Source organism: Orcinus orca, chromosome 5 (genome assembly GCF_937001465.1).
Source record: "Orcinus orca chromosome 5, mOrcOrc1.1, whole genome shotgun sequence".
Taxonomy (NCBI): Eukaryota; Metazoa; Chordata; class Mammalia; order Artiodactyla; family Delphinidae; genus Orcinus; species Orcinus orca.
Genome location: NC_064563.1, coordinates 128,765,465 through 128,785,955, shown reverse-complemented (window position 1 = coordinate 128,785,955; position 20,491 = coordinate 128,765,465). Strand labels below are relative to the sequence as shown.

At 36.0% G+C, this 20,491-nt stretch overlaps 1 pseudogene; it reads left to right on the top strand.

The window, feature by feature from the left end:
* Window positions 1–19,176, top strand: part of LOC101273747 (40S ribosomal protein S2-like) — a 28,749-nt pseudogene extending 9,573 nt beyond the window's left edge.
* The last annotated feature ends 1,315 nt before the right edge of the window (window positions 19,177–20,491 follow it).

Sequence of the window (20,491 nt, the reverse complement as noted above, 5' to 3'; positions counted from 1 at the left end):
CTGTACAAGAAGGTATTTGAGCCAGTATCCTTCTGAAAGTTAAGGTATCTTTATCTGACATGTACTCTTCATTGAAAAATTCCATAGTTCCCTACAAATGGCAATACTTGTTACTGTTCATTCATCACTGAAGGAACTGAACAATTAGATAAAAGTTATCAAGGCTGTATAATCAATTCATGATATTTGTGTGCTATTTTCCATAAAACTGAAGCCAGATTCAATTCCAGAGTTCTCTGTGAAAACAATATTTCAATCAGATGGTTGGGGAAATATAATCCAAAAATATAAGAAACCACATATTTTTTTCTTTTTTTAAAAATTTTATTCTATTAATTTATTTTTTATACAGCAGGTTCTTATCAGTTATCTATCTTATACATATCAGTGTATATCTGTCAATCCAAATCTCCCAATTCATCCCATTATCTTGCACCTGCTTTCCTCCCTTGGTGTCCATATGTTTATTCTCTACATCTGTGTCTCTATTTCTTCCTTGTGAACCAGTTCATCTGTACCATTTTTTTAGATTCCACATATATGTGTTAAAATACAATATCTGTTTTTCTCTTTATGACTTACTTCACTTGGTATGACCATAATTCAATTCAGTCTCTAGGTCCATCCACGTCTGTACAAATGACCCAATTTCATTCCTTTTAAGGCTGAGTAATATTCCATTGTATATATGTACCACAGCTTCTTTACCCATTCATCTGTCAATGGACATTTAAGTTACTTTCATGACTTGGCTATTGTAAATAGTGCTGCAATGAATATTGGGGTACATGTGTTTTTTTGAATTATGGTTTTCTCTGGTATATGCTCAGTAGTGGGATTGTTGGGTCATATGGCCAACTAATCTATGACAAAGGAGGCACAGTTATACAATGGAGAAAAGACAGGCACTTCAATAAGTGGTGCTGGGAAAACTGGACAGCTACATGTAAAAGAATGAAATTAGAACACTCTCTAACACCATACACAAAAATAAACTCAAAATGGATTAGAGACCTGAATGTAAGACCAGACACTATAAAACACTTAGAGGAAACATAGGAAGAACACTCTTTGACATAAATCACAGCAAGATCTTTTATGACCTACCTCCTAGAGTAATGGAAATAAAAACTAAAATAAACAACTGGGACCTAAGGAAACTTAAAATTTTTGCACAGCAAAGGAAACTATAAACAAGATGGAAAGACAATCCTCAGAATGGGAGAAAATATTTGCAAATGAATCAACCAACAAAGGATTAATCTCCAAAATATATAAACAGCTCATGCAGCTCAACATTAAAGAAACAAACAACCCAATCCCAAAATGGGCAGAAGACCTAAATAGACATTTCTCCAAAGAAGACATACAGATGGCCAAGAAGCACATGAAAAGCTGCTCAACATCACTAATTATTAGAGAAATGCAAATCAAAACTACAATGAGGTATCACCTCACACCAGTTAGAATGGGCATCATCAGAAAATCTACAAACAACAAATGCTGGGCAGGGTGTGGAGAAAAGGGAACCCTCTTGCACTGTTGGTGGGAATGTAAATTGATACAGCCACTATGGAGAACAGTATGGAGGTTCCTTAAAAAACTAAAAAGAAAAAAAAAAAAAGCTAAAAACACATTTTTAATGAAATGTATGAGACATATCATTACAGCTATTATCTTTTTACACTCTAGACTTTAATGTCTATACATTGAGATCCTGTAAGAAAAGTCATGAAAACATGAAAAAACAAATCCTGGGAGTTCTAGAGTATTGAAAGCTAATCTTTTAGTTTTTTTTATTCTCTCTCATTTCTAAATTGCTTTTCCTGTTATTCGTTTCCAATTATATTTGTGGAAACAATGTCCTTGTATACTGTTTGCTCAGTGGATATTTATCACTGAGTACAATAACTTGAGAATTATTGTATTGCTAAATGGCTGTTCTGTAGTTTTGCTTTTAATTGAGTTGCAGACATTAAGCCTATGAAAGCAATAATACTTCCATTACATTCCATGAATGTGTTCTAAATGAGAAAAGTAAGAACTTGGTATACAAATTTGAAAATGAAAAATAAGATTATTTGTAAGAGATAAATATGTGTATGCATATATATACACACATGTGTGTGTGTGTATGCATACACATATATTTAAATAACTACAATTTTGGCATCTTACACTGTGATGGCTCTTAAAATTTATGTGACAATTAGAAGTTCTTAGAGGCTAGATTAGAACTTCCTTTATATATATATTTTATTCTTGCTAATATTATGAAGAATCATCAATAGTAAGGTCTATTATATACATTTTTGTAAAACTTATAATTTGCTTCCTGAACTTATCCTTCAATGTTTTAAATACACTTAAATACATGAAAAAAAATTGGGTTGCAACTCTTATTCTAGCTTCTGATGTAGCAGTTGCTTATGAACAGACTGTCCAAGTTTGCACTAGTTCATATTACAAGGTTTCACTTAGACCTACCTAGGCCTTTTGCCTTTATTTCCTACCAAGAGACTTTTTTTTTTCAATTTTATTTTATTTATTTTTTATACAGCAGGTTATTATTAATTATCTATTTTATACATATCAGTGTATAAATGTCAACCCCAATCTCCCAACCCATCCCACCACTACAACACCCACATGTCACTTTCCCCCTTGGTGTCCATATGTTTGCTCTCTACAACTGTGCCTCTATTTCTACCTTGCAAAACCAGTTCATCTGTACCATTTTTCTAGATTCCATATATACATATTAATATACGATATTTGTTTTTCTTTTTCTGACGTACTTCACTTGGTATGACAGTCTCTAGGTCCATCCACGTCTGTACAAATGACCCAACTTCATTCCTTTTTATGACTGAGTAATATTCCATTGTATATATGTACCACAGCTTCTTTATCCATTCATCTGTCAATGGGCATTTAGGTGGCTTCCATGACCTGGCTATTGTAAATAGTGCTGCAATGAACATTGGGCTGCATGTGTATTTTTTTTTTTTTTTAACATCTTTATTGGGGTATAATTGCTTTACAATGGTGTGTTAGTTTCTGCTTTATAACAAAGTGAATCAGTCATACATAAACATATGTTCCCATATGTCTTCCCTGTTGTGTCTCCCTCCCTCCCACCCTCCCCATCCCACCCCTCCAGGCTGTCACAAAGCACCGAGCCAATATCCCTGTGCCATGCGGCTGCTTCCCACTAGCTATCTACCTTACTGCGTTTGTTAGTGTGTATATGCCCATGACTCTCTCTCGCCCTGTCACAGCTCACCCTTCCCCCTCCCCATAACCTCAAGTCCATTCTCTAAGAGGTCTGCGTCTTTATTCCTGCTTTACTCCTAGGTTCTTCATGACATTTTTTTCTTAAATTCCATATATATGTGTTAGCATACGGTATTTGTCTTTTTCTTTCTGACTTACTTCACTCTGTATGACAGACTCTAGGTCTATCCACCTCATTACAAATAGCTCAATTTCGTTTCTTTTTATGGCTGAGTAATATTCCATTGTATATATGTGCCACATCTTCTTTATCCATTCATCCGATGACGGGCACTTAGGTTGTTTCCATCTCCGGGCTATTGTAAATAGAGCTGCAATGAACATTTTGGTACATGACTCTTTTTGAATTTTGGTTTTCTCAGGGTATATGCCCAGTAGTGGGATTGCTGGGTCATATGGTAGTTCTATTTGTAGTTTTTTAAGGAACCTCCATACTGTTCTCCATAGTGGCTGAACCAATTCACATTCCCACCAGCAGTGCAAGAGTGTTCCCTTTTCTCCACACCCTCTCCAGCATTTATTGTTTCTAGATTTTTTGATGATGGCCATTCTGACTGGTGTGAGATGATATCTCATTGTAGTTTTGATTTGCATTTCTCTAATGATTAATGATGTTGAGCATTCTTTCATGTGTTTGTTGGCAGTCTGTATATCTTCTTTGGAGAAATGTCTATTTAGGTCTTCTGCCCATTTTTGGATTGGGTTGTTTGTTTTCTTGTTATTGAGCTGCATGAGCTGCTTGTAAATTTTGGAGATTAATCCTTTGTCGGTTGCTTCATTTGCAAATATTTTCTCCCATTCTGAGGGTTGTCTTTTGGTCTTGTTTATGGTTTCCTTTGCTGTGCAAAAGCTTTGAAGTTTCATTAGGTCCCATTTGTTTGTTTTTGTTTTTATTTCCATTACTCTAGGAGGTGGGTCAGAAAGGATCTTGCTTTGATTTATGTCATAGAGTGTTCTGCCTATGTTTTCCTCTAAGAGTTTTATAGTTTCTGGCCTTACATTTAGGTCTTTAATCCATTTTGAGCTTATTTTTGTGTATGGTGTTAGGGAGTGATCTAATCTCATACTTTTACATGTACCTGTCCAGTTTTCCCAGCACCACTTATTGAAGAGGCTGTCCTTTCTCCATTGTACATTACTGCCACCTTTATCAAAGATAAGGTGTCCATATGTGCATGGGTTTATCTCTGGGCTTTCTATCCTGTTCCATTGATCTATCTTTCTGTTTTTGTGCCAGTACCATACCGTCTTGATGACTGTAGCTTTGTAGTATAGTCTGAAGTCAGGGAGCCTGATTCCTCCAGTTCCTTCTTTCGTTCTCAAGATTGCTTTGGCTATTCGGGGTCTTTTGTGTTTCCATACAAAAAACATTGGGCTGCATGTGTATTTTTTAATTATAGTTTTCTCTGGGTATAGGCCCAGTAGTGGGATTGCTGGATTATATGGTAATTTTATTTTTTAAAGGAACCTCCATACTGTTCTCCATAGTAGCTGTATCAATTTACATTCTCACCAACAGTGCAAGAGGGTTGCCTTTTCTCCACACCCTCTCCAGCATTTGTTGTTTGTAGATTTTCTGATGATGCCCATTCTAACTGGTGTGAGGTGATACCTCATTGTAGTTTTGATTTGCATTTCTCTAATAATTAGTGATGTTGGGCAGCTTTTCATGTGCTTCTTGGCCATCTGTATGTCTTCTTTGGAGACATATGTCTTCTTCTCATTTAGGTCTTCTGCCCATTTTGGGATTGGGTTGTTTGTTTCTTTAATGTTGAGCTGCATGAGCTGTTTATATATTTTGGAGATTAATCCTTTGTTGGTTGATTCATTTGCAAATATTTTCTCCCATTCTGAGGATTGCCTTTCCATCTTGTTTATAGTTCCCTTTGCTGTGTAAAAACTTAAGTTTCCTTAGGTCCCAGTTGTTTATTTTAGTTTTTATTTCCATTATCCTAGGAGGTGGGTCATAAAAGATCTTGCTGTGATTTATGTCAAAGAGTGTTCTTCCTATGTTTCCTCTAAGTGTTTTATAGTGTCTGGTCTTACATTTTGATCTTTAATCCATTTTGAGTTTATTTTTGTGTATGGTGTTAGAGAGTGTTCTAATTTCATTCTTTTACATGTAGCTGTCCAGTTTTCCCAGCACCACTTATTGAAGAGCCTGTCTTTTCTCCATTGTATAACCGTGACTCCTTTGTCATAGATTAGTTGACCATATGTGCATTAGTTTATCTCTGGGTTGTATATCCTGTTCCATTGATCTATATTTCTGTTTTTGTGCTAGTACCATATTGTCTTGATTACTGTAGCTTTGTAGTATAGTCTGACATCAGGGAGTCTAATTCCTCCAGCTCCTTTTTTTCCCTCAAGATCACTTTGGATATTCAGGGTCTTTTGTGTCTCCATACAAAGTTTAAGATTTTTTTGTTCTAGTTCTGTAAAAAAATTCCTTTGGTAATTTGATAGGGATTGCATTGAATCTGTAGATTGCTTTGGGTAGTATAGTCATTTTCACAATATTTATTCTTCCAACCAAACAACATGATATATCTTTCCATCTGTTTGTGTCATCTTTGATTTCTTTCAGCAGTGTTTTATAGTTTTCTGAGTACAGGTCTTTTACCTCCTTAGGTAGGTTTATTCCTAGGTATTTTATTCTTTTTGATGCACTGGTGAATGTAGTTATTCCTTAATTTCTCTTTTTGATATTTTATTGTTAGTGTATAGGAATGCATGAGATTTCTGTGTATTAATTTTGTATCCTGCTACTTTACCAAATTCATTGATTAGCTCTAGTATTTTTTCTGGTGGCATCTTTAGGCTTCTCTCTATATAGCATCATGTCATCTGCAAACAGTGAAAGTTTTACTTCTTCTTTTCCAATTTGTATTACTTTTATTTCTTTTTCCTCTCTGATTGTTGTGGCTAAGACTTCCAAAACTATGTTGAATAATAGTGGTGAGAGTGGACATCCTTGTCTTCTTCCTGACCTTTGAGGAAATGCTTTCCATTTTTCACCATTGAGAATGATATTTGCTGTGTTTGTCATATATGGCCTTTATTATGTTGAGGTAGGTTCTCTCTACTCCCACTTTCTGGAGAGTTTTTATCCTAAATATGTGTGCATATTTTATTCTCAATTTGTTAATATGTTTGAATCACTTTGATTGATTTGCATATATTGTATAATCCCTGCATCCCAGGGTAAATCCCACTTGATCATGGTGTATGATCCTTTTAATGTGGTTTTGGTTTCTGTTTGCTAGTATTTTGTTGAGGATTTTTGCATCTATATTAATCAGTGATATTGGTCTGTACTTTTCTTTTTTTTAGTGTCGCTGTCTGGTTTTGGTATCAGGGTGATGGTGGCCTCTTAGAATGAGTTTGGGAGTGTATCTTCATCTGCAATTTTTTGGAAGAGTTTGAGGAGGATGGCTGTTAGCGCTTCTCTAAATGTTAGATAGAATTCACGTGTGAAGCCATCTGGTCCTGGACTTTTGTTTGTTGGAAAATTTTGACTCACAATTTCATTATTTGTGATTGGTCTGTTCATATTTTCTATTTCTTCCTGGTTCAGTCTTGGAAGATTATACCTTTCTAAGAATTTGTCCATTTCTTCCAGGTTGTCCACTTTATTGGCATAGAGTTGCTTGCAGTAGTCTCTTAGGATGCTTTGTATTTCTACTGTGTCCATTGTAACTTCTCCTTTTTCATTTCTAGTTTTATTGATTTGAGTCCTCTCCCTTTTTTTTTTTTTTTTTTGAGTTTGGCTAAAGGTTTATCAATCTTGTTTATCTTCTCAAAGAACCACCTTTCAGTTTTATTGATCTTTGCTACTCTTTTATTTGTTTCTATTTCATTTATTTCTTTTCTGATCTTTATGATTTCTTTCCTTCTACTAACTTTGGGTTTTGTTTGTTCTCTTCCTCTAGTTCCTTTAGGTGTAAGGTTACATTGCTTCTTTGAGCTTTTTCTTATTTCTTGAGATAGGACTGTATTGCTATAAACTTCTGTCTTAGAACTGCTTTTCCTGCATCCCATAGGTTTTGGATTGTTGTGTTTTCATTGCCTTTTGTCTCCAGGTATTTTTTGATTTCTTCAGTGATCTCTTGTTTATTTAGTATTGTATTGTTTAGCTTCCATGTCTTTTTGTTTTTTACAATTTTCCCTGTAATTTGTTTCTAAACTCATAGTGTTGTGGTCAGAAAAGATGCTTGATATGATTTCAATTTTCTTAAATTTACTGAGGCTTGATTTGTGACCCAAGATGTGATCTATCCTGGAGAATGTTCCATGTGCTCTTGAGAAAAAAACGTAATCTGCTGTTTTTGGATGGAATGCCCTATAAATATCAATTAAATCTATCTGGTCTATTGTGTCATTTAAAGCTTGTGTTTCCTTATTAATTTTCAGTCTGGATGATCTGTCCATTGGTGTAAGTGAGGTGTTAAAGTCCCCCACTATAATTGTGGTACTGTCAATTTCCTCTTTTATAACTGTTAATATGTGCATAATATATTGAAGTGTCCTATGTTGTGTGTGTGTGTGTGTATATATATATATATATATATATATATATATATATATATATATATATATTTGCTATATCTTCTTCTTGGATTGATCCCTTGATCATTATGTAGTGTCCTTCTTGTCTCTTGTAACATTCTTTATTTTAGAGTCTATTTTATCTGATATGAGTATTGCTACTCCAGCTTTCTTTTGATTTCCATTTTTATGGAATATCTTTTTCCATTCCCTCACTTTCAGTCTGTATGTGTCCCTAGGTCTGAAATGGATCTCTTGTAGACAGCATATCTATGGGTTTTTTGTTTGTTTGTTTGTTTTTGTATCCATTCAGCAAGGCTGTGTCCTTTGGTTGGACCATTTAATCCATTCACATTTAAGGTCATTATTGATATGTATGTTTCTGTTACCATATTCTTAATTATTTGTGGTTTGTTTTTGTAGGTTCTTTTTTCTCTTCTGTTTCCCACTTGGAGAAGTTCCTTTAGCATTTGTTGTAAAGCTGGTTTGGTGGTGCTGAATTCTCTTAGATTTTGCTTGTCTGTAACACTTTTGATGTCCCTATCGAATCTGAATGAGATTCTTGCCAGATAGAGTAATCTTGGTTGTAGGTTCTTCCCTTTCATCACTTTAAATATATTGTGCCACTCCCTTCTAACTTGTAGAGTTTCTGCTGAGAAATCAGCTGTTACCCTTATGGGAATTCACTTATATATTATTTGTCATTTTTCCCTTGTTGCTTTCAATATTTTTTCTGTGTCTTTAATTTTCTTTAATTTGATTACTTTGTGTCTCAGCATGTTTCTTCTTAGGTTTATCCTGCTTGGGACTCTCTGCACTTCCTGGAGTTAGGTGTCTATTTCCTTTCCCATGTTTGGGAAGTTTTCAACTATAATCTCTACAAATACTTTCTCAGGTCCTTTCTCTCTCCCTTCTCCTTCTGGGACCCCTATAATGCAAATGTTGGTGTGTTTAATATTGTCCCAGTGATCTCTGAGGCTGTCTTCATTTCTTTTCATTATTTTTTCTTTATTCTGTACTGTGGAGGTGAATTCCACCATTCTGTCTTCCAGGTCACTATCCATTCTTCTGCCTCAGTTATTCTGCTATTGATTCCTTCTAGTATATTTTTCATTTCAGTTATTGTATTGTTCATCTCTGTTTGTTTGTTCTTTAATTCTTGTAGGTGTTTTTTCTATAAGTCTTCTAGGTCTTTGTTAAACATTTCCTGCATCTTCTTCATCTTTGCCTCCATTCTTTGTCTGAGGTCCTTGATCATCCTCATTATAATTATTCTGAATTCTTTTTCTGGAAGGTTGCTTATCTCTACTTCATTTAGTTGTTTTTCTGGGGTTTTATCTTGTTCCTTCATCTGGTAAATAGTCCTCTGCCTTTTCATTTTGTCTGTCTTTCTGTGAATTTGTTTTTTGTTCCACAGGCTGCAGGATTGTAGTTTTTCTTGCTTATGCCCTCTGGTGGATGAGGCTATCTAAGAGGCTTGTGCAAGCTTTCTTATGGGAGGGACTGGGGGTGGGTAAAGCTGGGTGTTGCTCTGGTTGGCAAAGCTCAGTAAAACTTTAATCTGCTCGTTTGCTGATGGGTGGGGCTGTGTTCCATGCTTCTTGGTTGTTTGGTCTGAGATGACCCTGCACTGGAGCTTACCCAATTCTTTGAGGGGGCTAATGGTAGACACTGGAAGAGCTCACACCAAGGAGTACTTCACAGAACTTCTGCTACTAGTGTGCTTGTCCCCACAGTGAGCCACAACCACCCCCCCCCCGCCTCTGCAGGAGACCCTCCAACACTAGCAGTTAGGTCTGGTTCAGGCTCCTATGGGGTCACTGTTTCCCTCTCCTGAGTCCTGATGTGCACACTACTTTGTGTGTGCCCTCCAAGAGTGGAGTCTCTATTTCCTCCAGTCCTGTCAAAGTCCTGCAATCAAATACCGCTAGCTTTCAAAGTCTGATTCTCTAGGAATTGCTCCTCCTGTTGCTGGACCCCCAGGTTGGGAAGCCTGACTTGTGGTTCAGAACCTTCACTCTAATCGGTGGACTTCTGTGGTATAAGTGTTCTCCAGTTTGTAAGTCATCCACCCAGTGGTCATGGGATTTTATTTTATTGTGATTGCACTCCTCCTACCATTTAATTGAAGCTTTTCCTTTGTCTTTGGATATGGAGTATCTTTTCTGGTGAGTTCCAGTGTTTCCTTGTTGATGATTGCTCAGCAATTAGTTGTGATTCTAGTGCTCTTGCAAGAGGGAGTGAGCTCACATCCTTCTACTCTGCCATCTTGAACCAATCTCCTCCATCACAAGAGACTTTTCTAACCTAAGAAATTGACATCGACATCCTTGTTAGAAACCAACCTAACATTCAAACATGTGAACCCAGACATGAAAGTAATTAACCCTCAAGGATCCATCATTGACCTCTTAGGAATAGATGTTGGGTGGATAAATCTTCCCCCTTCAATGCTGCAGGTAACCAGTTCTAAGAGGCATTCCATAAGGCTCTTCAAGAGGTCACAGGTAAGATCTAACGCTAGTCAACCTTTGCAGTGACCAATTCAGTAACTCATCTTGAGGTAGGAGATAGATGGGTCCCAGACTTAACAGCTGCAGTTTGTCCCCTGTGGACAGAAACTCCAAGATGAAGAGGAGGAGGAGCTAAGCCCTGCCCAAATAAGAGACCACACATTTTTCATTCTCAAGGTCAAGGAGAGCTTTCCGACTACACCTGCACAGAAAGGCTCCTTGGAGCTCAAAAAGGGAAGGGTTGCCACCCCATAGTAAGTGACGTCAACTACCCATAGGCCCGTTTGTTGGAATCCATCTTGACTAAGAGATGCACATGCATACATGAGAGGACCCTGAGACAAACCAAATACAGACTCAGAACCAGGCAAAGCAAGATGATTGGCCAAAGGAAACCCTGAAGAAATGGCCCATATAAATGATTCAAAGTACCATGAGGGCATGACTCTCTCTCTCTGAGTCCACCCATGTGTCTATCCACAGGTACCCTTTCTCCTTCTAATAAACACTTTACTTGTTTCACTTATTTCCCATCTCTATGTGGAATTTCATTTCTACACAGCTGATGGGCCAGGGCCTCGTCAGTGGCCACTGGTTCCTGGTGGTCTAGTAGCTAGGATTTAGCACTCTCACTGCCTTGGCCTGACTTCAGTCTCTGGCTGGGAACTGAAAACCTGCCTCAAGCTGCTGCAGGCCAATGTCATCCAAAATCAATACTTGTAATGTTTTTCTCTTATTCCCTGTCCCTCAATCCTGTTTTTTGTGATGACTTTCCAAATATACTTCCTGTACTACAAACCTTTGTTTTTGGCCCTTTTTTATTTTTATTTTTTGATGAAAACTATACCTGCCTTCAAATACTTTAGCAGATACCATATATTAAATATCTTTCAGAAAATTCATAGGACATATTTAGCATAATGGGAATTTTAAGAAGTCCAACAGTTAATAAATATGTTAATTTTTAATTTACTTTGTTTAAACTTGAATTTTCCTACCTTTTTTAAATCACAAAGCCTTCCTTTCCTTGACATAATATCTTTTGACATCCTAACACTAAAAACATGTTAATGACCAGGAAACTGACCATGTAGTTCTTTTATCATTCCATCATATTATTCACTGAGCCATGAGAAGTTTCCTTCACTATCTTAACTTTTATTATATTATTGAGAGCCATGATTTTTGCTGTGGATTAAGCAAATCCACTCATATATCCTATATGTCTTTAAGGACATTATTTGAAGGCTTTCATAATTCTACCTTTAGTTGCAAACACCAGCTTCAAAACCTGGGAGAAGATGATAAGAATTAAAGTTAATTTTTAAAAAAAAAGAAAAAAAGGGAGATAGTTGAATGATTATTATATGTAAGGTCAATTGGAGAAATTAAAAAAAGAAAAAAAAAAAGACCATTTCTTTCCCCAAGAAATCACAAATATTAAACAAACTGTCAAATTTATGTTCATTAGTATTAGATGTTAATAATCATGTTTCCTTTTCTCCAGACAGCTTAGCCTTTCATGCTCCTTTGGAATTATGTGATTTGCTTTGTCAATGAAATATGAGTATCACTGATATACCTTATTTTTCTCCATACTTGATAATTGTGGAGCACAAGTTGATATGAAGGAGTCATATGACTGAAACAGCCTACATCAAACAAACAAACAAAAAAGCTTTTGTTAAGTCATTGAAATCCTAACGCTAGTTATTGCAGCTTGACCTAGCCTATCTTGATCTATGGAATAATTTGAAAGTATGATAGAATAAATGCAACCAGATTTAACCTGAGGTAACTTCTAAATAAATTATTAATTCCTTCTCATGAAAATATTTTTTGAGTGTTAATTATGAGACAGGTCCTCTTGTGAGAACTGCAGCTTGATTGGAGATCAAAACAATGTTTCTGTTCTCATGCAGTTTATTCCTTAGAGGAACACAGACAATAAACTAATAAATATACAACCACCAACAAGGTGGTTTTAAATTACTTTTGATTATTAAGAAAAATAGCAGCAGGGACTATAATGGAAATGCTGGGGGTCCAGAAGCAGGGAACTTCAGTTACTCCTGGAAGGCCTCCTGGAGAAGAAGGTGTGATCTGAATGATAAGAAGTGATATTTTCCTCTGAAAGAAACTATGACTCCTAGGAGAAATGGCTAATTCTAGGGCTGGAGCAAGGGAAATACAAGATGAGTTTGGAGCCTCATGTAGTACCTCAAAATAAGGAAGTGCTCAAAAAGATTTTAAAGGATGAAGACATTCAAAGAGTTACTGGAGACAGTCTGAAAGAGTTCGCAAGCTTAAAAAAATTGAGCAACAAATAAATAATGTAGTACTGGATTATAACTTAAGGTGTAAGTTACTTATTGAATCCATAATGGTGTAAAAAAATGATTGAATAAATAGAGAAGGGAAATATTTTCCTTACAGAAGAATTCTACATGATAGAGAGACAGTGTTATGGTCTGAATTGTGTCTCTCCATAATTTATATGTTGAAATCCTAGCTTTCAGCATCTCAGAATGTGACTGTATTTAGAAATAAGGCCTTAAAGTGGTGATTAATGTAGGGGAGGGAAAAAAAAAAATCTCTTCCTCTCTCCTCTTAAAACCAATGTCTGTGGCTAGCAAATCAAACTGATAAAAGATTAACAAAAGAAAAACAATGTTATCTATACAGATTCTCATGGGAGTATGCAAAGTAAAACATAACTCAAGGAGGCAGCCAGCTTATATAATATTTTAGTGTAAACAAGGGGAAATGGAATTTTGGGCTTCTGGGTTGAGAAGGCAAATTATGGGAGGGTGAGGGAAGGAAATCTATGGTAAATAAAGGTTGTCTTGAAATTTAGATTAGAGTCTCTTAGATGACATGAGGTGTCCCTGGACTAGCCCGTTTTCCTGGTATAGAGATATCTTTACAAATAGAAATTTTCCTTATAAATGTAAATTTATTTTATAAAAGGAGACATTTATAATTTATTTTTAAGTAGTTGGGGAGAGGTAAATAACTTTTGCTGTGTCTGCCCGTGCTCAAATGGTTTTATCTCCACATAATTCATATGCCAAGGATGCATATTTTGGGGTGGGATATTCAAATACATTTCATTAAATTAAAATGAGACCTTTAGGGTGGCTCTTAATTCAATATGACTTTATTAAAAAAAAAAGAGAGAGATTAAGATACACAGAGAGAGATATCAGGGACACAGAGGAACAACCATGTAAAGAGGCAGCAAGAAGGTGGCTATCTGCAGGCCAAGGCGAGAGACAGTCTAAGGGGAAACCAACCCTGCCAGCACCAGCACCTTGACCTCGGAATTCCAGCCTCCAGAACTGTGAGAAAATACATTTCTGTTGTTTAAGCCACCCAGTCTGTGGTACTTTGTTAGGGCAACCCTAGAAAATGAACATATATATGTATATACATAATTTTATCTATATCAGTATCTATCTATCTATATCTAATCTAAAAAGAGACAGAGGGACAGAGAGAAACAGAGAAAGAAAAACAATTCACCTCCCGGAGGCAGAACTTAATCTTCCACCCTGAATGTGGGGGGAAATTAATAGCTTGGTGCCACAAAAGAGAATATCAAAAGGAAAAAAGAAATAATAACTTTACCATGGAGAAACCTGACAAACACTACCTTAACCAAGTGATCTAGTTTGACAGCACTGATACTGTTGTGTTGCTGACACATATCTACTGATCGAGGTAATGAAAAGGACACTCCATCTCTATTCTTTCCCCAAACCCCCTAACTCCTGTCTAATAATGAGAAAAACATCAGAAAAATCCGGTGAAGGACAACATACCTGAACAGAACTCAAAACCACCAAGGTCATCAAAAGAAGAAAACCTATGAAATCATCATAGACCAGAGGAAGCTAAGGAGACATGATGAATAAATGCAATGTGGTGTCCTCAATAGAATTCTGGAACAGAAAAGGGAAATTAATGGAAAAACTGGTGAAATCTAAGCACATTGAAAAGTTTAGTTTATAAAAATGTATCACTGTTGGTTTCTTAGTTGTGACAGTGTAACATGGTTACATACAAAGCTATATGCAATGACACAGTCTAGTCAAATTCTGACGTCCTCCAGATAGAATCATAATTAATTATGGCTAGGTTTGAGCTGGTGATAATGTATAGAAAAATGTATTATTTGCTGATGATCAAATGATCAATATCTTTCTAGTTCAGATCTCTTTTCTGGAACAAGAATCTTGTATGAGAAAAGTAGGTATTTTACTTCTATATTTACTGAAATACTCTACTGCAAAGAATTCTGTATTCAGGAACATCTGGTGCAAAAGGACATCTTGGTTCAAGATTTCTCAGCCTTCATCACATTTTGTTACTTTAATAAAATGAAGTATATTCCTTTGTCTTCCTCTCAATATTCTGCCTAATCCAAAAATGGCCCTCTAGTGCTTCACTGGCTGAATAGAAATACCATCATTTTATTCAGAATGAACATAGGCCAATGGTTGTACCTCTCGTTACATATGATCTTTGGAATGACTGGTGAGAGCCTAAGAAGTAATATATCTTTATCATAACTAGTCTGAAGATACTTTTTCATGTCCTTGGTCCAATAATTCTAATAGATATATCACTATTTCCCACTCATTCAAACTCAAGCATGAATCTCATCTGAACCCCTTCTTATCCAATGACCCATACACTTGATTCTTCACTTCTAAATATTCCTTCTTGTATTTATTGAAATAAGTAATTTATTTTCTTATTCAGTTCCTCATTTCTCATTTTCCAGTATGTTTTTATTGAAGTGATGTATGGATGTGTGCACGTGTATATGCTTGTCAAAAGGGTTAAATTTAAATAAATAAATGTTGGAGATCATATGGAGATCGTACAGACTCCGTATGATCTAACATATTAATATAAAATTTGAAGCTTTCTCTGCCCCTGTGCTCAGAACAGTATGAACGTTCAGCTACTGTGACAAGATTCTAATTACCTGTTTGACATTCCCAATGTTTTAACACTGGGCTACTCTTTTTTTTTTTTTTTGCGGTACGTGGGCCTCTCACTGTTGTGGCCTCTCCCGTTGCGGAGCACAGGCTCCGAACACTCAGGCTCAGCGGCCATGGCTCACGGGCCCAGCCGCTCCGCGGCATGTGGGATCTTCCCGGACCGGGGCACGAACGATGCCCTTTGCATCGGCAGGCGGACTCTCAACCACTGTGCCACCAGGGAAGCCCTAACACTCGGCTACTCTTGTAAGGCATTTCAACAAATAGAAGTATCTACACATATGGCTCAGAAATCCTACTTTTATAAATGGAAGAATAGAATTAATTTTCTTTCCTGCTCAAAAATTTACTCCGTCCATGAAATCTACACAGGTATCTTTTATTTAGTCCCTGGAGGATATCTATCACCTCTCCCTGCCCATCAAGGAATCTGAGATCACTGACTTTTTCCTGAAGGAGGAGATTCTGAAGAGTATACCTGTGCAAAAGCACATCTACACTGGCCAGCAGACCAGGTTCAAGGCATTTATCACCACTGGGAATTACAACAACATGTTATTCTGGGTGTTAAGTGCTCCAAAGAGGGAGCCATTGCAATTTATGGGGCCATTATTCCAGCCAAGGTCGCCATACTCTCTGTGCAACAAGATAGTGGGGGGACGAGATTGGCAAGCCCTGCACCGACCCTTGCAAAGTAACCCACTGCTGTGGCTCTGTGCTGGTATACCTCTTCCCCACCCGCAGAGGAACTGGCATAGTCTCAGCCCCTGTGCCCAAGAAATTGCAGTTGATGGCTAGTATCAATGACTGCTACATCTCAGCCAGGGGCTGCAGTACCACCATGGATAACTTCACCAAATCCACCTTCCACGACATCTCCAAGACCTACAACTATCTCATCCCATCCTCTGGAAAGAGACTGTGTTCACTAAGCCTCCCTCTCAGGAATTCACTGACCATCTTGTAAAGACCCACACCACAGTTTCCACATAGAGGACCTAGGCTCCAGCTGTGGCCACCTGTAATAAACTATATGGCAAAAGAATCTGTAAAAGAATGGATATATGTATATGTATAACTGAAACACTTTCCTGTATACCTGAAACTAATACAACATTATAAATCAACACTATTCCAATATAAAATAAAAATTAAAAAAAAAATCATGCCATAAACAAAATATTAAAATGTAAAAATAAAACGAGTGTGGTCTTTTGCTCACTTTAGGCATTATATTTAAACAGGAGTATGATTCAAATTAACAAAAATCTAAGATAAATTGTCTATAAACAAAACCAAAGAATATTTGGCAAACTAGTAGGTTTAGGCTATTGGGGAGAGAAATTAAAAATTTAAACGTAGTGAGCAGAACCTAATTTAATGTAAGACAATATTCAAAATTGGCTTTCTGGGCCCTTAGGGCTGTAACTCAAATTTGTTTTGGCATTTCCAACACTGTGTAACCATATTTTTCATATGTTTAGACAGTGAAACTTGGCAAATAATTGATAGTAGGTACGATTGATTTTAAGGAACCGTATGGCAACATACCAATAATTTTAGTCCCAATAAACAGAATTTAAATAAGAGATAATGGACTTTCTCCTCTGTGGATATTAATCCCTTTCAAATCAGTTAATTTTAGGGAAGTCTTTAATATCTTTGTTAATCTTCTGGACATTATCTACAGCATTTTCTATATGATAAGAATTTTGATGACAATATAAAACTCAGAAGCATTAGAAATCTTTTCACTATAAACTACTAATGTTGGCTTCCAAAATAACAGGAATTGTACTTTTCTACATATTCCCTTGCTTATAGAAGATTTCAATCACACAGAAATCATCTAGCAAACTACAATTTTGATGTGTTTATAAAATCTTTATTCTTCCCTCACCCCCACCACTGTTAACACATATGATACACGTTTGCAGAGAAATTAGGATGCACCATTCCTAATTTATGTAGAGAGTGAATTTTCAGATTAACTCTGGCATGTACTCTGCATCCATTTGCAAAGTGATGTTTTTAATTACTCAGTTGAGGCAGGGAGCAAGAAGAATAGAATCTAAATAGTTTTCTAGTGTTCTAACTTAAGCCTTAAAAAATTGCCTATTTAATTTGAGCTACTATAAACCCTAAAATAATTCAAGCATGTTCAATATAAATATGGGGATACAAAACAAAAATAAAACTAATTTTTGGATTACCTTCTCCTCTGAGTACTTGTACTACTGCAATAAATTCTGAATTATTGACCATAATGAAAATACTATCTGATGGATTAAGACCTAAAATGTCTTAATATTCACTCTATAGATTAAATTAATTTAAAACTTCTCCTTGGTTTATAGGTTTATAGCCACTTTGTAATATTCTTAAAGGATTATAAGTCAACTAAAATGTTGAAGTTTCTAAAGCATATTCCATGAAAACATTTTTTAAACAGTATTTATATACATGAATAAGGCTTTGTTGGGAGGAATTTGTTTTTATTGCCTTTTCTGTAAAATTATTAAATGTCCTTATTTGAGTTTGAGATAGATTCTCTCTTAAAAACTCAAATACCCATTTAACTAAAATGTATATTTTAATAACTGATATTTCTGATGAACAAGACTGGATTTACACCCATAGACTGTAATCAAAGCCTTGAGAACTCAAACTGAATACTTTTATTCTTACACTGATGAAAAAATCCAATAATATCTTTATCTAATTAAGTATTTACCATGATGATACCTTTCCCATGAGCAAGATGCAATACTTGTTTCAAAGGTAGTGCAGTCCAAATTCTTAAAGTGATAAAGTGATTTTCAATATAGCCCATATTCTTGAGATTGAAATATTTTGGTCAAATTCATTTTACCCAGGGGGTCAGGTCTAGTACATTGTGATTTGTGAGTGTCCTAAATGGAAGGACAGACATACTCAGTTGAGCAACATTACAATTAATTTTTTATACAAAAGATATTCCAGGGATGAAAAGAAACTTACATCCTGAAAACTTATAATTATTCTACTACTTTTGTTTGTCCACTCATTATGATATAATCACAGCATGGGACAGTCTAGACTATAGACTATATCGAATAGACTTTGCACTTTTACAAAGTATCATTTTCCTTAAGCAAAATATTTTAAAGATGTTCTTAACTCAGAAGCTTGTTCATATTTCCTATTAATTAATTCCATTGATATAAATATACATAGCTTCTGCTTTTGAAAATAATTTAATTTACAGATATAACTTTTTTTTTTCTGTTTATTTTTATCTTTTTTTTTTTTTTTTTTCGGTACGCGGGCCTCTCACTGTTGTGGCCTCTCCCGTTGCAGAGCACAGGCTCTGGACGCGCAGGCTCAGTGGCCATGGCTCACGGGCCCAGCCACTCCGCGGCATGTGGGATCTTCCCGGACCGGGGCACGAGCCCGCGTCCCCTGCATCGGCAGCATCGGCAGACGGACTCTCAACCACTGCGCCACCAGAGAAACCCTATTTTTATCTTTTTAATTGTCAGAGTTGGAGAAAATGTTTTCTGTATATTAGTTTCCAGTTTCAAATGGAACATTTGCACAACTAAATGTAGTTTCTGTATTTCTATATAATTCATAACCATTAATTTTATGGTAGTCATAATAAGAGCAACAATGGAGACAACAGGTATTGCATAAGGTTTTTACCATGTGGCAGCTGGTGGGTCACATGCTTTGCATCTTTCTCTTTTAATTCCTATACACCCCTATGAGTAAATTCTTGTTATTCCCATTTTACAGATGAAGGAATTGAAATTCAGTTCAGCTGAACAAGGTTGCAAACCAATAAGTGATGGAGCTAAAATTTGAACCAATGTTTAAACTGCCAAAACTTATGTTCTCAAGCTCTACTGCCTTCCTGATAGAAATTGTTATGGAAGCCATAGCTAGTAAGTATGATGAAATAAAATACATTATAGAATATGGTAGATAAAAGTAGAAAACAGAAGGAAGAACTCCAGGCAGGTTGGTAAAATGGAGTTGGGTTCACTACTAGGGAAGGAGGCCAACACTTATTAGCATCCTGTTAGAGTACAGATGATGGGGAGCCATTTCTAGTAATGCTGATTTGCTGGTTCAGTACTTTCCTAGTGAATTAACTTGAAATAACTTCCTACAGAGTCTCAAAAGAACCGATACACAATTGCTTCTCACAAAAGTGTAGAGGTAAAACCCACGCAATTTTAAATATTAAAGAAAATGATATACCTAAAAATTGTGTATTAAAAAACTGTTTAGAAAAATAATAGTACAATGAATACCTTTTATTTTTGATCTAAGTGCCATATATTAAATCATTACTAGGCTCATTTTATTTTTCTATGGTGTTTTATAAATACTTCTAAGCTGAAGAATATAAATTATGTTTTCCTACATAGATTCAAAAATTAAAGGTTATATTTTTCATACATAACTAATACAATTTCATTACCTTTTAAGGAATCAGAAAAATAAAACTAAAACTGGCATAGCTTGGAAAAGAAATGTCAAGATGCCAAGGTACTGACAATAACAATACAGTGATAGAATGAGTGACATGTACAGTGCGGTTATCTCAAACTGTCAAACTAACCAACTGAATTACTACCCAGGCCCCAACGTATTGCTTAACCCCTACAAACACCACAGTGATTCTGTACTCTGTTATGTATTAGAAAAAGAGTGCCACACAATTTTTGATAATTTGGGGAAAATTGCCACACACATACACACAACCTTAGGTATATAGATATGGATTGAATTTAGATAGATTGAGGCCAATCAAAGGAAGGAACCTTAAATTCAATATTAAATCTCTAAAATATGAACAGAGGGAAGAAAATGTTTCCTGATTTCTCCATGTTTTGAAGCAAACTCTTATAAGAATGCTTGCAAAGAAGTGTCTCAGGAAGCGTGCGCCCCTTCTCAGTGGGGTCGGGGCTGGTGCACGTGGCAAATCTTAATGTTGTCTGTTTGCCAGCGCTTCTGGGCCACCAATTTCCTTATCTTCCACTCTGACTTCCCCAGCCTGCTGTTCTGGGTGTCCACAAAGAAAAAAAAAAAAAAGAATGTTGGCAAAAAAAAAAAAAAAATGATAGAATTAAT